The sequence below is a fragment of the Triturus cristatus genome, chromosome 8, assembly GCF_964204655.1.
Source record: "Triturus cristatus chromosome 8, aTriCri1.1, whole genome shotgun sequence".
Lineage (NCBI taxonomy): Eukaryota > Metazoa > Chordata > Amphibia > Caudata > Salamandridae > Triturus > Triturus cristatus.
The window spans coordinates 180,478,990-180,493,718 of record NC_140591.1 but is presented as its reverse complement, the minus strand read 5'-3'; the positions used below and the strand labels follow the sequence as shown (position 1 = coordinate 180,493,718).

The 14,729-nt window shown below is 45.2% G+C and overlaps 1 protein-coding gene across 2 annotated transcripts in view; it reads left to right on the top strand.

Moving 5' to 3' along the window:
- Positions 1-1,599: 1,599 nt before the first annotated feature.
- The window catches only part of DYRK1A (dual specificity tyrosine phosphorylation regulated kinase 1A), a 551,386-nt gene continuing 538,256 nt past the window's right edge, over positions 1,600-14,729 (top strand). Inside the window, exon 1 of one of the 2 annotated variants that reach the window (XM_085621267.1) lies at positions 1,600-2,125. The gene's annotated coding sequence lies outside the window, so the exon portion shown is untranslated. Of the gene's footprint in view, positions 2,243-14,729 lie in introns of both variants that reach the window. The other variant, XM_085621268.1, reaches the window with a different exon arrangement.

Sequence of the window (14,729 nt, the reverse complement as noted above, 5' to 3'; positions counted from 1 at the left end):
TAACATTCAGATATACAAGAAGAGGTCTCAGACAGAATTCCTAAACGAGAGAGCTCTGGAGAAAACCAGCTCACAGTAGGGGACAACAATAGTCTGTTGTCTAGATGTCCTGCAAATACTCACCATATTATCACCCCACACCATATATTTCCTGAAGAGTTGGAGGAGGCCCCACAGCGGCGGTACGCAAAAGGAAAAAGCATCTCACTTAGCTACCAGGAACACTCGGATAAGTGTGAAAGCATGTTGTTTCTCAAAAATGCTTCACCCCCAGCATCTTCAAGGCAACCGTGCCAGAGCAGAAGACTATTACGATGGGGTGAGGAAACTTTGCTGCCGCCCTCCCCCCCCCACACACACACACAGCAGCCCATACTGGTCGCCAGTGTTATAGTCGAGATGAGCAATTTTCAAGATTCCTTCAACATGTCCTCAGGTTTCGCTCTCTAAACAACAGATTGCAATTCTGTCATGAACATTCTAATTCAACTCCAGTAGAATGTTCAATTAGATGGGGCAGAGGTGAAGCATAAGGGGAGATGGTAGTCAGACTACAGCACAAACCACAAACGAATGCATATTTTTTTTCTGGAAACAGTGGCAACTCTGTGCCAGACTGTGAGCAAGGACTTCTCTCCTAAAACACTTAAAATGTTGCTACTCATGGAATGGAGTTGCAATTGAATTTATGAACCTATTGCGACTTACCAATGCTTACTGGCTGTCATTGAGGAGTGCTCATGATTCCCAGAAGACATTGTAAGTTTTGATCACGTTCATAATATCTTGTTGCTAAACTCCAATTAATATTATGTATAATCTGTGAAATTGCAAAAATGTGTGAAATATAGGTACGGGAGAGCTGAGGCCTAAAGACGAGAGCTGCAGCCTCTGAAACTGGAGAACCCGAAGGTTCGAGTCCCATGCGTCAGCTCAACAGCCTGTGATTTTGGGAGAATCACTTGTTCTCCCCGCGCCTACAAAATTAATCTCTCATTCGCAATATATAAAACTGAGAAAAAAAGATGGATCCGATGGTGACCATTGTAGTGGAAGTGCAGTACCTTCTGTAGAAAAGAGAACGAGCAGGGCCCGCAAGAAAAAATAACTTTGACTTTAAATGTTACCATACTATGGAACGAAGCGTCGCGTAGTGTGCCTTCTGTACAGATGACTAGTCCAATGGCCCTCAACTAAAAATAACTGTTATGTTACTATACTAAAGGAATGAAGAGTGCCTTTTCGTATCTCTTTCTATACGCTGGTTTTAAGTAATGTATCGGCAACACGAACTTCCCTCCTTCTCGTGGATTGAGAGGATTTCTGGACTAGTTGAACAGTCTTTCTTCAGTGTTTATACCGGCGGTCTGTTTGTACACGTCACTCCGGCGAGGGTTCTCACGGAATTCCAACCAAACTGTTTTCTTCCCTGGAGCCAGCTCCCCCTCCTACTTTAAACGTCACTGTCACATGATTGCTGGTCGCCATGGACGACCAGCCCCGCCTTTATTTTTTTGAAACGTCAGCGCATCATTGGCAGAAGAAGGAGGCGGGCCGTGCTGTGATTGACAGTTTCCATAGCAACATGCCCCTTCTGTCGCCATTTTGTGAGTCGCTTTTTTTTTTTAAAAATAATTTTTGCTTCCCGCCCGAATAATAATAAACAAGGACAGTTCGCAAGAGACTTGTTTTTTTTCCCCTCTTTCTTTTTCTACTTAATTTTGGTATTTGGTTCCACGGCATTGTTCTGGGTCAGTACCCGTGATCGACGCGGGTGGAAGGCGGTTGCCCGGTAGCTATACCCCCTCCCTCTCCCGGTCTCCGCTCCGCCGGGCCGGCTCGCTGCGCAGGTTTGGAACGCGCGCCATTTTGTGAAATTTACAAAATCTCCCTGAAGGAAAACAAGCGGCGGAGAGCGCGGGGGAGGCGTGCCGCGGGGGAGGACCCGAGACTCTACGCAGCCTGTGACACCGCTGAGCAGCTCGGCCGGGGGAGAGATCTTGGGGCCGTGTTTGTGTGTATTCGCCGAGAAGCGCCGCCGGCTCTGGACTCCGGATCCCCGGGGAGCCCCTGGGTGCGCAAGACCGGCTGACACCAAGGCCCCTTCGCGTCGGCGAGGAGGCGGGTAAGTGTTGGGCCCTGTTGCTGGGCAGGAGGATAGCGCTGTTGCTGTGCGTGATGGAGACGTTGGACGAGTCATTGCGCTGAGCCTGAACACTGTCTGCACGGAGCGGTGACTATGGTATGCGGCCTGACAGAGCAGAATTGGTGTTGATATTGTGACAGCTTCTGTGTATGCAAGGGTTTGATTTCAGTATTTGGGGTGGGCTGGATTTCTGGCCCCTCGGCACCATGTCTTTATGGAGAATAGAAGCCACTTTGCAGATACTAGCCCAGGGAATAGATCACTTGCTCCGCGGCTTGTCTCGTTTAGAGGAAGAGAACCCAAACATGCAGACCATGTCCCGGGCCAGGAATAGATTCTGTGGTCCATGCTTTTGGCTTGGGTCCTGGAGTTGATAGCTAACGAACCTGCATTGTGGATTACCTAACATTGGAACACCTGCAATTCTTCATTGATGTACCCTGATCATAATGCTAATCTTGGGGGTCTGCTTTGCAATTTATGCTTTTTTGACATAAAATTGGGAACATTACAGAGCTGTGGCTTACCCCCCGAGCTACTATAAGCTCTATCCCCACAGGCTGTAGCCCCAATACCGGAGCGGACTCCCTGTTTTTAGGTATTTACATCCGTCTGTTTTGTGCGTGCTTGTTTTTGGGACTGAATGCAACCCGGAGCGAGTTTTGTCATAATCGTGATTCCTTTGCATGTTGTGTATACTTTCTAGCCTTCTTACTGATGGAGAAGAGGCCGCTTCTGCAGATCTATGCATTCCATGATCTGGTGTCTGAGAAGTGATTTATGCATTTTGTTGCGCTACATGGCCATTCTGTTAGCCACACCGTACTACAGGTATCGCCACACCACCCCGTTTCCAGTCTCGATTTCCTAAGCTTGTAGCTGAGTAGAGTGCTCGGGCACAGAAAAGGATATACAGCACGTATCTTGACGAAGCTAACGATTTCCCTTTGATCACATTGGTGAATCAAAACAAACCCCATACACCCTCCCCTTCGTGCTTTTTCATGTGTCAGACTTTGCTCTCAAGTTATTTGCAGTACTATTGCTTCTTGAGGTTTGACAGCTGTCACATAATCACTACAACAGATCGTTGAACGAGGCTCGGTTCTTTTGACCTCTCGGACCCTCCCCCCCTGTTATTAGGTTGATACTTTAGTTTCAAGAGATGGACCGTTTGTAGAAAGTTATGAGCCTTTCTTTTCAAGTTACAAAATAGTACACATGGAAGTTGTTCATACTTTTTTGTGTTTGTTTACCTTTGCTTAGTTTTGTCACCCAATTGTCGACTGTTTGCTGCCCCACAAAGTCACCGTCAGTGAACTGTAAGATATAGTGCAGCTTTTATGTGTACTTTTTTTACGTTTGTTACTTGCCTCACGAGACCAGGTACATACATTTTTGCATGCATATCTAAACTCTCAAAATGCTTAAATTCGTACCACTTAATCCCTATTTACTCCATGTATCATGTTAGACACAAGTTACTGGTTTTATTTTTCTTGAAGTTTAAATTATGTTTGGAATGTTGGAATGTTGTATATGACGTATAGGCAGGTAGGTGGCTGGGCGAATTTATTAATTTATTGTAAGACTTGTTGGAGCCTTGATTTTGAAACCGTTAATATGAAACCGTGGGACTGGTATCCATCATACTATTTATTTCTCCTTTCAGTTGACATTTACTTACTCTTTCGTATTCTACTTGTTTTTGATTAGATTTGGACCACTCCACGTGAATTGCCTCCTGTTAAGATCCAACTTTCGAAAGTTGGTGTATCTTTTTCACTGACAACTGTGTGGTGTCATCTTGACTTTTGCCTTCACTCCGTAGTACCATCGTAAAGGAAGCACAGATGATGCAGTGTTTAATGACGTCAATTCAAAATACAAAACTGAAACCACGCTGTAAAGTGCATAGAATGTGTTTTTCTCTAGGGCTGTAAAATATTACAAATTCTTTTTCTTGATGAAATAGTAAGCTTTTTTTTTTAATTCACCCATGTCTAACTAACTGTCTTAATGCCCTAGTTGTTAAAGGTGTCGAAGATTAAGATTCGTTTTTAGGTCTGACCTTTTACACCGTTTTAGCTGTGGCAGGGGGTGGGGGCCTTTTGGTCAAAGAGCTTCGTCCATTGCTCAGTTAAATAGTAATTCCCACTTTTTCTACCCCCTCCAGCATTCTGCATGGGTCAGTCCACTTTGCCAATTGACTCTGTTTTCTTTGAGCTACTTCACAAAGCCTATGCACATTGTTCACATCCTCCAAAATTGGCCCTTTCTCTTCAGTGACCAAGCTGCTTTAAAAAGTGCCTTTTTATTTGTTATTAAATACTTTTTCTTTCCTTGTACTGTGGGTTCTCAGTTAAATGACTTATTTTTCCGTCCCCTTTTTAAAGTTAAGTAACGTTGTAGCTGCTTGGTTTGAGTGCTTCAATATACGGATTTATTGTTTTATTTACAAATAATAATGGTCATAATAAAATGCGTGGCACAACTGAAAAGTTTACTTACAATACTTCGCTAGTAACGAAACTGCCATATTTGTGAATGGTTTTTAAAATGTCAACGCAAGCACGTGGCAGTCGTGGTTAAGTAATTTTCTTTTTGTGGCATATGTTTACAATAAAAAAAAAAAAATTCTCAGCATGCCAAGTCCAGGCATTGGCTTTGCCAATGCTTGTTATTTGAATTTTAGTTATTTGAAGAATGACATTTTTGTTTTGTTAGCAATTTATGGTATCGGAAAAGGGGTGTGCAAGCCAGTAAGCTAATTAAATTGTTGAATGTTACCCATCAAGCGAGTTTGCACAATAAGAGGCTCATTTGTTTTTATCCACGGACATCTGATTACTAGTGTTTTTTTTTTTTTTAGCTTTGAGTGTACTTTTAGAAAAACATTCCATTGCAGTATGGTCGCATGTGACATACCAATAAGACATTTTTGCTTTCACTGGGTTTCATCGAGGAAGATTGAGACAGCAGACTTCTGTATTGCGTTTTTGTTTAAAATCAGTTAGTAATAATTTAACACTGTGTATTGTTTTTAATTAGTCTAATTTTAGGGTGTCTGTAAGACTGATACATTCATTTTATGAGCAGACGAAGGGTGATCTGACCTGTAAATAATAATTACTATTAAACAGATCACATTTTAAGTACTGTTAAACCAGTGTGGTTAATTTTCTTTTCCCTCATCCCCTCTCTATTTGCTCAAGTAGTTTATTATTGTATGTACATATAGAAGCCTGTCTTTACCTTGTTGCTGTAACAAACCTACCCTGAATGAAAAACACAGGAAACGTGGATAAAACATTTAGAAAAGTAAAGCTAGATTAACATTTTTAACTTTTAGCAGTGTCTTCAGGTATAGGTAAACTGTTGCTTAATAGTGTAGAATGGAACTTCAATAAACTTTATTTTCCTCAGCGATCCACAAGTGTCTATATTGGGGCCTAGCTCCACATGTTTAGACCAACCTATACCGTCCGATTAGTCTTGCTCTACTTCCATGACTTTGCTTAGTTTTCTAATGAACACATTTCGATATCTGAATTCTAGCCAGGGAGGTTAGCCACCACTGGCATTAATCTCTAAATTAATTTGTCTGTAGTTTTATGAAAACCTAGTTACTACAAGTTTTTAGATGTGTTTTGGCAGATGTCGAGTATTTAAGTGTAGGTCTCTATGTAAACACAAATGTCTTTCCTATCTGCATAAAGTGAAACTAGTCTACTACTCTATTGAGGGCAACGTCTTGTGTTTGTGGGTTATTTTTTTTTCTATCAGTACTTCTCGTGATTGACTCTATTGCACTTATTAGTTCATTCGGCTATGATATAATATGATTTACCACTTAATTCTCTTAACAGGTTTTACATATTTACATACAAATACTCTTGTGTATTTATTGTGCCGTTTTTATTTTTTTTACAGTCCTGTGTGAAAAACATTGTGTTGTTGAATACACTGGAAGTTTGTATTTTTTGTTTAGATATGAAGTGCTGACCCAGTCTGGTTGTCGAGTTGGTGCTTACTTTCTTCCCACGTGTTCAATTTGATTTAGGGCCATAATGGTGCACACGAATAGGCTTTACAAACTACTTCCTCAGTGTCCGTACCTTCAGAATCACAGTTGTTCTACAACAGGAAACATAGGAGTTCGCTACAGCGATTCTTATTTCCTTTCTCTCTCTGCTGTATTTAGACACTGTTGCTTCCTGCATGTGCTGTCTCTGCCAAACTTTTGTTAACAAATAAAACCAAATAAAAACCAGTGTTTATTTAAAACTATTACAGTAACCATTACATTTTACGCAAGCCTTATGAAAATAAGAACAAAGATTATTATATGACGATTTGCCCAGTTAAATCTGTAGATTATTAAAATGAAATAAAGTGTAAATGTGACAAATATTGCCAAGATGTAGCCCTGTTCTGTCCAGCGGACGGATACAAAACTTATTTCAGATCATATCTTGTGATGCATATCTATACATGTAAGATAAGAATTCCATATATATCAGCCAAGGTATTATAAGTCAGAGGATGCTACACACACTGCATAGACAACAGTTTATTGGTCATGTAAAGGCAATGAGTCCCTTTACTTCAAGTTTCTTTTTGCTTTTTCCATACATTTTATTAATCTTTTATTTAATTGAGCCCACACATGATTTGGGTCAAACGACAGAGCCAAATCTACCAATATCCCCATCTATTATTACATTGCAAAGAAATCCACAAGAGAGAAATGACAGGTGCACAAGTATGAGGGGAAAAACCATCACAAACTCTGTCAAGGAGTCAATCCCTGATTCTTGTCTGTTCAGTACTCTGTATGTGTGTGTGTGTGTGTGTGTGTGTGTATATATATAACTTCAATTCATTGATAACTACTTGATATTGATCAGTATCTAACATTAATTTTCATTTGGAGAAATAAAAAGATGGTCTAAAATGCAGTTTATATTCAATTCTTTATTGTCTCGTTCTTTATATAAAACCAATATGATTGTAGCCCAAACAAATCTAACATGAAATCCAATGCGTTTTGTTCTCTTGGAACTTCTTCGGGGCTTATAAACCTATGCCATTATTATAGTCACACAGAGGTATTAATCATGCTGCATGCGTGTCCAAATATAAAACTTTTTTAGCAATTGGATACCTCATATTGCAAGCACGCCACATAGCGCCCGCTTCAGGGAACTGGTGAATTCTGTATCGAGGGATTTAATTGATTGCCTTTTAGTTATACTTTGAGCATGCAGATTACCTGTATACAGCTACAAATAATCGCTTATACCCATGAGATATCGAATTGCTAAAACGTTTTATATGTGGACATGTATGCAGCATTATGATCACCTCTGTGAGACTATAATGACATGGATTTAATAAGTCCTGTAGAATTTCCAAGCGAACGAAATGCGTTGACTTTTGTGATGGATATTTTCTTTGGCTACAATGAAATCAGTTTTATATGAAGAACGAGACAAAGGATTGAATCTAGACTGCATTTTGGACCATGTTATCAATGAGCATGAATGCTTAATACTGATCAATATCATGTGGTTATCAATGTCTTGAAGTTACATACGCATACATAGTGCTGAGTAGTAGTATTCGTTATGTTTGACTTGTCTCCTTTTAAGCTTTGGATCAACATCTGTCAAGTGTTTTTTTTTTTTTAATCTGTTTTTATTGTGTTTTCCAATATAATACATATGCTGTATTGTACAAATGCATCATTATCTATGTAACCGGTCAAGCAACAGCAGATATTCAGTGAGTAATGGTTGACCGATATTTCCCATATCCTTCAATATAAATGGCATTGGTACATAGTTACTGGTAATTAAAGACGTTCTCTCAGTGTCCGAGCCTTGTCCATTTCCTATAGTTTTAGAAATACGTGCCTGTCGTTGCTATGACTAGTCACAGACACTGTAACTTCCTGTGATGTGGAGGCGGGTGATAACGCAACAGGTATAACATTAATCATAACGAGTATTAGCTGACAAATCTTGAGAGTTTCTCCCCAACCCTCCACCCTAGTAACCTTCTGGTGTCTATTCATTTGAGGGTCAGTTTGATATTGACTTGTGCAGCAGCAGCCTTGCACGGGAGTGTATATGCGGTAAATGTCCCCTGTTCTTGCCCTGCCTACCAATTCAGGGTTCGCTCGGTTACTCGTGCGCTTTCCTGATCCGCCAAGCTGGGTGTGGGTGTATCCTAGCTGGTAGTGGTATGTATGTATGTATGTGCGTTAAATCAGTCAGTATTGTTTCCCAGTTTGCTGCTATTGGGATTTTATGTATGCGGATGGTGTCCTCTCTATGGAGTGCCCCATTTCCGCCTTTGGCCATGCAAACATAGAGTGTCTCCATGCTAATATGTGTGGGGGGGGGGGGGTCCCTGCGCTTTCCATTTTTTAGTTATCAGCCTCTTGGCTACTATCATTCCTAGATCTACAAATCTAGAGGTTACTCTGGTTCTCAGGCACCTCTGATATAAGTGTAAAATATATATTTATGCGCCATTCAAATGGAAGTATACACTCCGTGCACATAGCCAGTATGCTCACTATATCCCTCCAATATGTTTGTGGGCAGGGACATCCCCAGAGCATGTGTAGCAGGTCTGCGCTCACAAGGGCGCAGTGCTGGCAGGCTGCATCTGTGTGATGGAAGTACAGATTAATTCTGGCCGGTGTACGATATGCCCTTTGTGTGAAGTAATACTGGATCTGGCGGAGTTGCGCGTTTCTGTGAATGTGCACTGGGTTCTCTAGTATTGAGGTTCATTCCCGATCTGTGAATGGGCGGCCCATGTCCTGCTCCCAATGGCCTCATAGCGAGGTCGAATCAATTGCAGTATGCTGCCTCATTGAGGCCGCTAACCACCTCGCGAGATGCCTATCCTTTCCCATGACATATTAATGTATTTCATTCTGAGGTGTATTTGGGGTTCCCTTGCTAAATCACCCCACTTATCCGAGGGTAGCTATCCACGCCGCTGTAAAAGGAACTGTCCTGGGGGTAACTCATCTACTAGTGTCGTATAAGGGATTAACACGCCTTCTCGTTATAAATCTCCCATGGTTTGAGCCCCTGCCTTTTGCCAGTTTCGCAATTCTGCTTTAGTCACCCACGATTGGCCCCTAGGCTTTCCTTCAAAAAGTATCGCTGGTGTATACGGCACGACACTCCTGGTCAAATATAGGCTTCTGCAACGCTCTGGTTATTATTAAGACGGAGTCTGATTCAAGGCAAGGGCCGGGTGCCCAGTGTCCATGAAGGGAGTCTCGCCTGCCTGATTGTGGGGATTAAGCGTGCCACCCCGATTCTTCGGCGCTCCCCCTCTCTTGTCTGCCGTAAGCACTGTGTGTCGCGGATCTGAGCCCACTCGTGTGGCCTCAATTGCCCTGCTGAGGTCCCATGCCGTCTGAAGGAGTCTTCGATACTTCTGCAGGTTAACTGACTGCAGTGCCTCGCGTATTTTAATACTTTTTTGTGTCACCCATTAACTTGTTGTTTTTAAAAAAAAACTCACTCACTTGCCACATACTGGGGTTGAAAGCAGCTGATTTCGAGCTGCTGGTAGACCGCCAGGGACCGTTGTTTGGCGCCAGCACCAGCGCGCTGATACCGAGGCCACGCCCACTTGCAGGCCACACCCCTCCCCTTCCCCGGAAGCAGTATACATTATGTGCATGACCAGGACGCGCAGCGGACGAGCGCAGCGGGCGCGACGAATGCGCGCCGAAGGCGCGCTTAAGGCAAGCCCGTCTGCGCCCGTCCGCGCACGTACGGGCCTAGGGCCATACCCCCTGCCTGACGGACCCACCAAGAGGGTGAGCTACTCTGGTCGAGACCTTTTGTCCCTTAGACCCACCAAAAGCCCCCAATGTAACTATCTTCATGACTCAGGTGGAAGCTTCACGAGCTGTGTCATCTGCTCCCCGGCCAAATTACACCTGGCGCAAGGGCCCCGGACTCACTCCGGCCTGAAGCTAGCAGTACTAAACTGCAGGTCGCTCCCCATGCATGCCCTGCTCATCAATCATCTTCTTGAGGACCATGAACTGGACATTCTGTTCTTAACAGAAACTTGGCTGACACCGCACTCTGACTCAGATGTAGTTATAGCCTTACCCCCGGGATTCCTCATCCAATCCCAATCCCGGCCCCGTGGCAGAGGAGGTGGCTTGGCTATTCTGCACCGGGAACATCTATCATGCAGAATCAGCGATGCCTACATCAAGGACTCAGAGAGCTGCCATTTTTACATCTGTGTTTCCCCAGTTACCTCACTTACAGGCATCCTGGTTTATCGCCCCCCGGGCCATTTTGGCCTATTCGCTAGTGCCCTCCTAGACTCCATATCAGCCCTAGCCCCATCTGCCTCAAACTTTACTGTGCTAGGGGACCTCAATATACATTTTGATGACCCCCTAGACACAGGGGCTGCCGACCTGATGCAAGATCTAGCAGCTTATGGTCTCCAACTAGCTAACACCGGTGCCACCCATATTAAGGGCCACCTACTAGAGCCAGTCTTCTCCAATATTCAGACCCTTTCGGCCAAAAGTGTATGCCCTCTTCCTTGGACAGACCACTTCCTGGTTCCGCTCGTTTTATCAGGAGAACTTAGGAAGCCTCTTAAACCTACCACCTACACCCGAGACAGGGCTTGGTCCAGACTCCCTATCAAGGACTGGGCCAATGCTCTTGAATTATCAACCCCCTACCCCTCCAGGAACCCGATCATAGCCGATATTAACTTCAGAAAATGGATCTCGGACTCTCTTGACTCCATCATTCCTATGAAAAACCGGGAAGACAAAAGCGGAAAGTTAGGGTCAGCCTCTTGGTACAATACAGAACTGAGAGTTCTCCGCAAATCCTGCAAAAAAGCCGAGCGACTATGGAGGAAGGACTGGCGTCACTCCGATAAAGAGGCTTATCGGAAGACTGTTAGAACCTACAAAGCAGCTTTGAAAACTGCTAAAGCCTTACACTTTGACGAAAGAATAAAGAATGCCTCCAATTCCGCCAGAGAATCCCACCTCATAGTCAAAGAACTCCTTAAGATCCCTCAGCCCCCCTCAATGTCCAACACCTCCCCGGACAGGAGCAAAAAACTCGCCACATTCTTCGACTCTAAAATTACCACTATCCTCGACTCACTTCCGCAGTCGAGTCAGCCAACATGTCGGGTCCCGGTCCCGTCTACTATCGGCCCCGAAAATACCCCTGGCCCGTCTCTGAAGGCTTTTAGAGCAGTCACGCTGGATGACGTCGAAACGACTCTGGCCAAAATGAAAAGTGGCTCCCCCCTCGATCCCGCTCCTATAAGATTCCTCAAACAAGTTGCCCCGGTAATTGCTCCTCTTATCACAGATCTGATCAATACCTCACTGGCCCAAGGTACAGTTCCCCCTAGCTGGAAGGGAGCGGTAGTTAAAGCCCTGTTAAAGAAACCCCAACTAGATCCATCAAACCTAGCGAATTATAGACCAATCTCGCTGCTTCCCGGCATTAGCAAAATTGCAGAGAAACTGGTCAATGCGCAGCTATCCCAGTTCCTAGAATCTAACCATCTGCTCCGCCAGTCCCAAACGGGGTTCCGCCCAGGCCAGGGCACGGACACCGCCCTCCTCGCTGTCATAGAGGAAGCAAGGTGCATTTTGGATTCTGGAGGATCAGTGGCAGTGATCCTCCTGGACCTCAGTGCTGCCTTTGACACGGTGGATCACCGTGTCTTGCTCCATCGGCTGGCTGAGGCGGGACTCGGGGGCACAGCGCTGGCCTGGCTGGAGTCTTTTCTTTCGGGCCGCTCCTTTCAGGTCTGGGATGGCTGTTCACGATCTGACCCTCTTCCTCTGGTAAACGGGGTTCCTCAGGGCTCCTCCTTGAGCCCTACCCTTTTTAATGCCTATATGGCTCCATTGGAAGAGGTAGTTGCCCCTTTTGATTTTAAGATCGTTAGCTACGCGGACGACACGCAACTGGTCGTCTCTTTATCTCACCTAGACCAACATCCAGACAGCCTTCTGCACTGCCTCCAGAAGATCCATCACTGGATGTGCGAATCCTCGCTCAAGCTAAATGGGTCCAAGACAGAGGTCATGCTGATGGGAAAAAAATGGACATCCATTCCACCATCTGTCTGGCCCGACTCCCTGGGCGAGGTTCCCTCCCCAAAGAAGAAACTCAAGAGCCTAGGGGTCTGGCTTGAACCAGACCTCACCTTGAAAACACAGGCCACTAAAACCGCCGGCACCTGTTTTGGACTTATGCGGTCGGTCCGCAAGATTCTCCCCCTCCTTCCCCCCCCTTTCCAGGAAGCTACTGATCCAAGGACTGGTTTTGGCCCGCCTGGACTATAGTAACGCTCTCTACCTGGGAGCCCCGGAATCTACCCTGGGAAAGTTGCAACGAACTCAAAACGCGGCCGCTCGACTGCTGCTTGGTCTCCCCTCTAGGTCTTCTGCAAAACCTGCCCTTAAAACACTCCACTGGCTACCAGTGCGGGAGAGAATAGAGTTCAAGGCTATGTGTATCGCCCATAAGCTCATGAACGGACAAGGCCCAGCCATTCTTAAAGAAATGGTCACCCCGTATAAAGCTTTGAGATCCCTAAGGTCGGACAACGAACATCTGGCTAACGTCCCTAAGTTTAGGAGATCACGTACCGGAGGCCGTCGCTTCTCTGTTAAAGCTGCCACTCAGTGGAACCAGCTCCCCCGCAGATTGCGAATGGAATCCTCCTATTTGGCCTTCCGCAAACAACTTAAAACGCTGCTATTCCCCAATTAGTGAGTCCAACTCCACCCTCCCCCTTCTGAGCCATCCTACAGTTCACAGCGCGGGGATGCCTTCGGGTCACCAGGCGCTCTACAAATCCTTAATAATAATAATAATAATATGTGCCAGGGTCTGCCTATTAGGCACCGGTTCTAGTGTCTCTGGGTCAGTGTCCCGTGTTGGGTTGTCAATTTACTTTGCACCCTTTTTTTTCCCTTTGTGCGCACATGTTCTGGGATCCGTGCGGCCCGTACCTCCCTGCGTGTGTGACTAGGCCTGCACTAGGGGCCTCTATGGTAGGCTTCACGGTCAAAGTCTCCACGGGGTTCCCTCCTGCGTGTCTAAGATGTGCCCAGCCCTTCAGCACAATCTGGTTGTGCGCACCAGCCATGTGTCCACTGCATTTTTGCAGGGCTGAACAAGCGTTCCAAAATAGGCCCTGCTGCCGCTCCCCAGACCTCCCCCCCCCCCCCCCCCCCCCCCCCCCCAGTGCATCTCCCCGGCTTCTGCGGCTCTTTGGTGCCACAGCAGGTCAAGGCTGCTGAACTTTCAAAGGGGTATCGCCCGCCGCCTCTCTCACCCGGTAATTCCACCTACGGCACGTACCAACTATTTCCTTGCCAAGCTCTCCAGGCGGTCTTACTTCTTTCCTCAGGGCAGAGTTGGAAACTGCTTGGATTTTCCTGCAGAGTGGGGGAGGCACCCATCAGCTGGCGTCTATGCGGCAGCGTCTCTCGCCTCGCTCTTCAGTTTACGGCAAGAATGCTGGTTACCCGTGCCTCTACCCTTCTTTGACTTGCGGCGACTTCCTGATGCGGGGTTGCCGCCGCTCACTACCACGACAATCTAGCCTCCCGCCGTCTGGGCCCAAAGTGTCTCTGCACAGCTGTCCGTTACTGCAGCACTTCCCCGCGCACCTATGCGGGTCAGGTCACTTTCCGGAGCCGATCGTGGCCTTTTGCAGTGGTCGATGGAGTGAGTACGTGTTGTATTTGAGGATAATTGAGGGTATTGTTGCGGAGCGTTAGGAACTCGTGTCCGCCATGTTGGCTGGCTAGCCACGCCCTCCTCCACCTGTCAACAAGTATGAATTCCTATTTGGTTGAATATAGTATAAAGTAAGTGTCTGCTCTTCTCTACATGCATGTGGTTTGCAAAATCGTTTCTGTCTTATGTTCGCTCAGCTTGCAAATTTTGTTATGTAATGGTTCTATCCAAGGTGGGTTTAAGTCAACTGATGGAAACCTTTCAGACCTGTAAATCATCAATTTTATATCTCGGCTGTATTGAAAATGGTTTGCAAAGGTAAACCTGCTGATGATTTGCTTCACAGGTATTAATGGGCATGCAAGCATGTGATCATTTGCCGAAGTCCATTTTGTCTTAAGTATGTGACATGGTTTTGGAGCATTAGTTTAATGTTTTTTTTAATTGCACAGAACTACCTCCACTGCCCAAAGTTACTCAAATTGTCAGTTTCGTAATGCTGTTTTGAGAGAGTTTCTTGAAAGATTTTTTTTTTCTCATGTTTTTTTAATTTTTATTTCTGTCCCGGTAAGATTAGGGTCTGCTTCGGTGCTGCTCTAAATTTATAGCTCATTTTTACATACACAGCCTGTTGTGCTACACTTATTTTCACTAGCCCAAACTCTAACCGTATGTGGGCTTTCGATGCGTTCTTGAGGAAGCAGAATAGCTGTAACTATGTCAAGCAGATCTGCTTCCATTCCCAGTAACCCCATATGTGATGGCTGCGATAAATGTCACCTGTT